The 8,368-nt window shown below is 39.1% G+C and overlaps 1 pseudogene; it reads right to left on the minus strand.

The window, feature by feature from the left end:
* Positions 1-277: 277 nt before the first annotated feature.
* LOC127628626 (E3 ubiquitin-protein ligase TRIM39-like) lies at positions 278-4,441 on the minus strand (annotated as a pseudogene).
* Between the last annotated feature and the right edge of the window lie 3,927 nt (positions 4,442-8,368).

Here is an 8,368-nt window from a genome sequence, read left to right on the forward strand (position 1 = left end):
TCCTCAGTTTTTTTTTTTTACACGTTGCATATAAGTGATCGTATTAGTGTCCCTACTGTTGGCTGTTCATATTGCTTTATTATACTTTTTTTTGTGCCGACGGACGGCCCTCGGTTGGACGGCCGTTCTGGACTTTTCCCGAACGCACAGATTGTCAGTCCGTCCCTGTATAAATGTGAGTGTTTGGAGTTAAAACAATAAAACACATTTTTATGGTACTTTTTATTTTACAAACACAAATTAAACTTCTTAAAAACTCTTGAAAAGTTTCCATGACTTGATGAAGATATGTTTTATAAAATAGTCTTTAAAACACCAGTTGGTAAGTGAATTTATAACTGATAATACAGATAAAACATCTAAATATACATCTTTACAATGAGTTGAGCAGTTGTATTATAATGATTATTTTGAGAATTTAATTGGTCATTATATCTGTCATATAATGATCAATAACAACCCGAGATCACATTATTAAGATGTTCAGTAAATCACTGATCTCACATATGAATTCACATCTTAGCCAGCATCATTAAAAAGCTTTAAAACATGTCAGAATAAATGAATTAACAGCTGATGCTACAAAGACACATTTGATTAGTCTGTCTTCTACAGAAACTCAACTTTTGTAGATACAAGTTTAATCTGTAATTTCATTCTTAAGTCTTTTTTTCAGAGGAGTTCACTGGTAAGATCATCAGAGGAGAAATGTCACAGAAAACACCGAACCATGGAAATATTCTCTCAGTAAACGTGTGTGTGAAAGTGTGTATGTGTGTGTTAGTGAGAGGATCAGAGAATGACAGTTTTCCTCTGTCACAGTCCAGCTGAACTCTGATTCTCTGGAGTTTCTCTTTCACTGAGACACGAGATCTTTGATCAGGTGAAATTAATGCACCATATTTACCATCATAAAACCAAACACACCAGAGTCCACTCTTGGAGTATATGTCCTTCTTCCTCTGAGCAGATTCTGTCATCACACCCAAACGCCAGCGTGTACAGTCTCTAACCTGAACATCCCAACAGTGAATCCCTGAATTAAAACCCTCTGAACCCAAAACACACTTATACACATCAAATCTCTCAGTATTATCAGGAAGCAGCTGTTTCTCTTCACTGACTCTCACACTGATCAGATCATCAGACACGATGAGATTACAGTGAGCAGTGTTGGGGTCCAAAGTCACTGGAGCTGAAGAGAGAGGACAGATACACACTCAAACACACATCAAATAACACAAATGATCATTATGAATTCATTGTTGTATTCTCAACTCACTGTATTGAACATTTTCCTGCATCTTCTGTATCACAGTGAACTTCAGGTTGCTCAGATGTTTTGGGACATTGATCAGAACTCCTGAAATGTTCTCTGGATCTGCTGGTGTACACTGGGTTCTGAAAAACATTCAGGAGTCAGTCGTGTTGATTTGGGTTCAGAACCGAGAGAGAAACAGGAGACACAATACAAACCTTTCCATTGTGCTCTTCAAGTTCTGTAAAAAGAAAGAAACACAGATTATTCATCCAAACTGAATTTGCTTTGAATGTTTGAAACTGACATTTGTTTCCAGTATAATGAATATTGAAGTTGTATAAATGTTCATTGTTTCCACCTGTAGGAATGAAAGATCTTCAGCTGTCATCTGCTCCTCTATGACTCTGATTGTGTGTGAAAGAGATGAAATCTGTCTGCTCATCTTCTCAATCTTCTCCTTCATCATCTGACTCTTCTGCTCCTCTTCCTCTCTCAGTGCTGTTATTCTGGCGGCCTCTTCATCATGTAGAAACTGGTGAAGTTTCTCAAACTGCTCATTAATCTTCCTCTCTGTGTGTCGAGCCTGAAACTGAAACAAAAGACATTTCAGAGAAAGATCTGATGGTCAAACTGTATATCAATATACACTTCCAAAAATGGGATGTTTCACACTCTTTAATTACACAGTTTAATTCAAACCTTAATATGTTCTGCAGTTTGATCCAAATTCTGTTTAAACTCCTCAAATATTCTCAGTTTCTCCTGTAAGGGTTTTAGTGCAGTTTTGAGTTTCTCCTGAAAGAAATGGACATGTTAATATAAAGAGTTCTTACTTTCCAGCCCTGTTCTGCTTTTTAGATCATTATGAGTTTGACCAGAATAATCTTCATTTACTGTCTGTAATTATTTGTTCATATATGCAATCATAAAGTATGCTGCAAGTTGTGCTGTTTCAATAAATGTTTTGAATATACAGTCAGGTCCATAAATATTGGGACATCGACACAATTATAATCTTTTTGGCTCTATACACCACCACAATGGATTTGAAATGAAACGAACAAGATGTGCTTTAACTGCAGACTTTCAGCTTTAATTTGAGGGTATTTACATCCAAATCAGGTGAACGGTGTAGGAATTACAACAGTTTGTATATGTGCCTCCCACTTTTTAAGGGACCAAAAATAATGGGACAGATTAACAATCATAAATCAAACTTTCACTTTTTAATACTTGGTTGCAAATCCTTTGCAGTCAATTACAGCCTGAAGTCTGGAAAGCATAGACATCACCAGACGCTGGGTTTCATCCCTGGTGATGCTCTGCCAGGCCCTGTCTTCAGTTCCTGCTTGTTCTTGGGGCATTTTTCCTTCAGTTTTGTCTTCAGCAAGTGAAATGCATGCTCAATCGGATTCAGGTCAGGTGATTGACTTGGCCATTGCATAACATTCCACTTCTTTCCCTTAAAAAACTCTGTGGTTGCTTTCGCAGTATACTTCGGGTCATCGTCCATCTGTACTGTGAAGCTGGTCCAATGAGTTCTGAAGCATTTGGCTGAATATGAGCAGATAATATTGCCCGAAACACTTCAGAATTCATCCTGCTGCTTTTGTCAGCAGTCACATCATCAATAAATACAAGAGAACCAGTTCCATTGGCAGCCATACATGCCCACGCCATGACACTACCACCAACATGCTTCACTGATGAGGTGGTATGCTTTGAATCATGAGCCGTTCCTTTCCTTCTCCATACTCTTCTCTTCCCATCGCTCTGGTACAAGTTGATCTTTGTCTCATCTGTCCATAGGATGTTGTTCCAGAACTTTGAAGGCTTTTTTTAGATGTTGTTTGGCAAACTCTAATCTGGCCTTCCTGTTTTTGAGGCTCACCAATGGTTTACATCTTGTGGTGAACCCTCTGTATTCACTCTGGTGAAGTCTTCTCTTGATTGTTGACTTTGACACACATACACCTACCTCCTGGAGAGTGTTCTTGATCTAGCCAACTGATGTGAAGGGTGTTTTCTTCACCAGGGAAAGAATTGTTCAGTCATCCACCACAGTTGTTTTCCGTGGTCTTCCGGGTCTTTTGGTGTTGCTGAGCTCACCGATGCGTTCTTTCTTTTTAAGAATGTTGCAAATGGTTGATTTGGCCACACCTAATGTTTTTGCTATCTCTCTGATGATTTTTCAGCCTAATGATGGCTTGCTTCACTAATAGTGACAGCTCTTTGGATCTCATATTGAGAGTTGACAGCAACAGATTCCAAATGCAAATAGCACACTTGAAATGAACTCTGGACCTTTTATCTGCTCCTTGTAAATGGGATAATGAGGGAATAACACACACCTGGCCATGGAACAGCTGAGCAGCCAATTGTCCCATTACTTTTGGTCCCTTAAAAGTGGGAGGCACATATACAAACTGTTGTAATTCCTACACCGTTCACCTGATTTGGATGTAAATACCCTCAAATTAAAGCTGAAAGTCTGCAGTTAAAGCACATCTTGTTCGTTTCATTTCAAATCCATTGTGGTGGTGTATAGAGCCAAAAAGATTAGAATTGTGTCGATGTCCCAATATTTATGGACCTGAATATAATTGATCTGACCTTATTATCGATGACAGCTTCATCTAAAGGACAGAATTTGTGATTTGTGTGTGTTCTGGAATCTCGACACACAAAACACACCAGCTGTTGATCATCGAGACAGAAGAGTTTGAGTTTCTCTTCATGAAGACTGCAGACTGCTTCACATCCTGATGAAGATCTTTAACTTCTCTCTTGTAAGAAAGTCTCACACAGGTTCTTCAAAACCCGATTTAATGGAGGATGATCTAATGTTGATCTACTTCTGCAAACTGGACATTCTTTCGATCCTTTACTTTCCCAAAACTTCTGAATACACTCTTCACACACACTGTGACTACAGGACAGGACAACAGGATTTTTAAAAACATCACAGCACACAGGACAAGAGAAATCCTCCTCAGAAAAAGATTTGGACGCCATTTTCTGAGCCACACGTCAAAATCCTTCTTCAAAGTTTCACTTTCAGTTTACTAATCCCGTTTTAACACTCAGTATTCTGTTTTTAAATCAAAGAGTTTCACATTCACAGCAGAGCATTTCAATAATGTGCATCCCAAATATTACTGTCCTAATCCTGATCAAATTATTCAGAGTGCTTCAGTCGAATGAGCTTCAGGTCAGACGTGATCTAAAACTGTAGATCAACTGGTGTGTCAGTCTCAGACTTCTTCCTGGTTAACTATGAAAGTGACACACCTTACAGTGCACAGACTGTCCGCTGGGGGCAGCAGAGACCACGTTGATGACGCAATGACGTAAGAGCACACCTCCGTCAGCTGACCAGTGAGCCGCTGCGGAATTAACGCTATATTTTCATAAATAACACCGACAGAACGATCATGAGGCGATAAATATCCGCTCCGGTGAGTAAAACACACAACGACATTTAATCTGACGCGACCTGACACTCATATAGATGTGCTGTCATATAATAATAATAATAATAATAATAATAATGATAAACACAGAGATGAATGGGCCGGTGGTCAATATACACACACACACACACACACACATCACTATTTCATACTGGCATACATTATACACTAATTATCTACTCACGTAAACTATACACTCTTTTCAATATATACACATAAAAACATTGAGACACACACTATCTGCACTATACCCACTATAAATACACATATGTTACAAAAGAGTACCAAATGACATGCATATATGTACATATACACCATTGTATTACCATCTGATAACAGCACTTTACCATGATATCACTACAGTATTTATACAGCATGTTAGTCAAAGAATAGATTAAAACAGGGGTGTCAAACTCGGTCTCAGGCTGGGCCACATCAGGGTTTATTTGGGCCCGTTGAAAATGTGGCACCAGCACCTGCTTTGGTTGCACCCATGCAAATAATATTACATGTTATGTACATTGCAATGCACATTTGCCAGTACAGCATTGATATTGAGGTTGTGATGCCGATGCCAATTATGATATGAACACCAGTATCATCTCTGGGGGAAAATGAACACCTCATTTGTATATGGCTAAATTGAAATATCTGAATTCGTTCGTTGTGGAAAAGCGGTGGTCAGTGAATCTGTCCTCTCGTGCTGTGACCGTGTGTATGGATGAACATTCATTGATTACATTGAAAGGGTTTAATTTCAGAACATTTTCTGGGTTTGTTGAACGGTCATTAAATTCTGACACTTTGGAAAACCCAATCCAATTGTTTCTAATCATTATTATGTTGCTTGGCTGAAAAGTGAACATTGATTACAGTTGTTATGAATCATAATACAGGAATTGTTGTTATTTATGGCCATCTTAACATTTCAGTTAATGTCGAAGCAGAAACTAGTTAAAGGGTGGTTTTGTTGGATTGAATTGGATCAGCGCTTGCAGAATCACTCTATAGTACTTCCAGTCAAAATCTATGATGTCTATTTATCTATACATTACATACCAGACTGCTCTTTAATTAATAAGGGCTTTGATCCAATGCTGGTGTGATTTCATCTCATGTTGTAATTATATTCTGTACTTGTAGCTACGGGTGTAAATCATCAGGGTTTGGTAGTGTAACCTTACACAAGTAGAACTTACAGCGTTGTTTCGATGTTGTTTTACCAGAAGGATATTGATTTTGAGGTTAACCTGTGACATGCACATCTGATGTTTGTCAATGATGGTTGGAATTAGGGTTGAACGATTAACCAAAATAAAATCGAAATCGCGATATGACCCAGTAAAGCAGTTCAATGGAAAATGAGGAGGCGAGAACCGGCTTGACGACATAAATAATAGTTTCATGAGAAACTTAAACAAAAGACAAACACACACACATGACGGACATGTCCGTAAACGATCTCTCGCGCATCACACCATCCTCTGCAGTCGGCCTTTATCCCTCTCGGAGGCTTGATTAGCCTGATAAGGGACCGGGTGTGTAGAATCATGACCCGGCCCTGCCCTCCGCCCTGTCACATTCCTCCCTCATTCTTTCAGGCTGGGGTGCCCCCGGCATTACGTACACCACCCCCCCCCCCCTTCCCTGGGGAAGGGCGTGCCTTTCACCCAATCTGCCGGCAGGTCCTCCCTATCTACCTGGATGAGGGAGGGGACAAGGGGAGGGAAACAGAAATAATAAAAATGGGGGGTACTTCCTGTAACAGTGTAGTACCCCCCTCAAAAAAACACTGTATAATTTAAATGAGAGGGAAAAGGCTAACGTGGAGCGGCAGTGAGAGAGAGAGAGAGGAGAGAGAGAGATGAAAAAAAAAAACACTTACTCGCCAGTTCTCCGTTACACCGTAGCTTGTTCCTCGGCCACTCCTCCACCCTCTAACGGACTACAGCCACGCCTCTCCGGGCGGCTCGGAGGCAGTCCTCCAGCCCCTGGCGGACGGAACGCCCCGCCGCGTTCTCGGGGAACAGAAGGGGTCTCCCCCGCCCCTGGCAGCGGTTCTCCCCAGGGGCGAAAATTTCATCAAAATGTTGGGGGGACAATAAACATAACAATTCTCAAGAGCAATTTTTGAAGGGGACACCAATAATACAGGCAAAATTGTACTTGCAAGGATACGTGTACACCGAGGAAAGCCTTACTACTATTATTATTACTTTTATGGGCATTTTTACCTTCATAAATTTATTTTTAAACCTAATTATATGCATGCATGATCTTTTGTGTAAATTTCATAAATGTAATCAAATTAAATTATAAGAAGACACAAAAGGGCCGTTACCAATCAAATTAAATAAGTATCAACAAAATATTTGCAATGGAGAGGAAACACAGAAGCTGCATTTAAAGCAGCATTCAGATGTTTTTACACAGACATAAATAATATGACGTTTTAAAAATAAAATGTTGAATATTTATATTTGAAATGATTTAAAAAATGAAAAGATACTTTAAATGTGAAATTAAACCGCCAGTAGGAGGCAGTAAGTCACTGTTAATGAGTGAGTCATTGAGATTCATTTAGTAATGAAACACCTCGGTGTGTTTCTCAGAGACGCAATTACAGTGCTGTGGCTTAGATTTCAACTATTTTCGTTGGTAAAATTGAGCTAAAACAGGCAATATGGTGTCTAAAATGTACATCACTTAATATCAACTTCTTGTTTATTAAACTTGTATAAAATCAAAATCACATTTGTTGTCATGCTGATATCTGGAGAAAAACTGCACTCTTCGTGTGATATTATATTAGATTAACTATATTAAATGATATAAACCGACTAAATCACAGTGAAAGCGTTAAAATCTAAATGCGCACCCGGACTAGTCTAATCTACAAGACTAACGTTACATCACGTAGTGTATGCGTACACTCTATGGGTGTGTGTGTGTGTGTGTGTGTGTGTGTGTGTGAGTGTGGGGGGGGGGGATATACTACTGTATTAAACAAGCTAGGTAAACGCATAGACTGTATTAAACAAGGGTAACGTTAAACGTTATAATCGCTAACATAGCAGAGTGCATCAGTGACAAAAGTACATTGGTACACAAGTACACAATAATATATTTGTTTTTTGACATGATTTATTAATGACTCAGCATCATCTATATTAAAGAGAAAATAATCACTTCATCCGATGTTTAAAGTGAATAAAATAACATTGACTTACTGGAGTTCCACAACTACTCAAAAACTTTGTTCTTCTCTCCCGCCACCGGAATGTGTGTGTGTCGGTGGTGAGGTAAAAGGGGCGGAGGCAGTGGACCAAAGCACTGTGAGGCAAGGGAGGGGGGACTCAAAATGTTTAAAACGTTTTTTTGTTGTTGCCCCGTTTGCATTTGTATTATTTTATTTCTTAAACAATTATTTTAAGAATATATCATTATATTATTTACAATACACATATTTAAATGATATTTTAAGGGGGGACAACCCTCAGATAGGGGGGGTCCTGACCCCCCCGCGATTAATATTTTTTACTCAGCTAATGTTGTCTATTCTCTTACCTGTTAAAACAGCTCTTCAGTGAAGCCAGGCTGACAACCGTCTCCTCATATCAATTCCAGTTTTATC

This window comes from Xyrauchen texanus, chromosome 35 (genome assembly GCF_025860055.1).
Source record: "Xyrauchen texanus isolate HMW12.3.18 chromosome 35, RBS_HiC_50CHRs, whole genome shotgun sequence".
NCBI classification, from domain to species: domain Eukaryota; kingdom Metazoa; phylum Chordata; class Actinopteri; order Cypriniformes; family Catostomidae; genus Xyrauchen; species Xyrauchen texanus.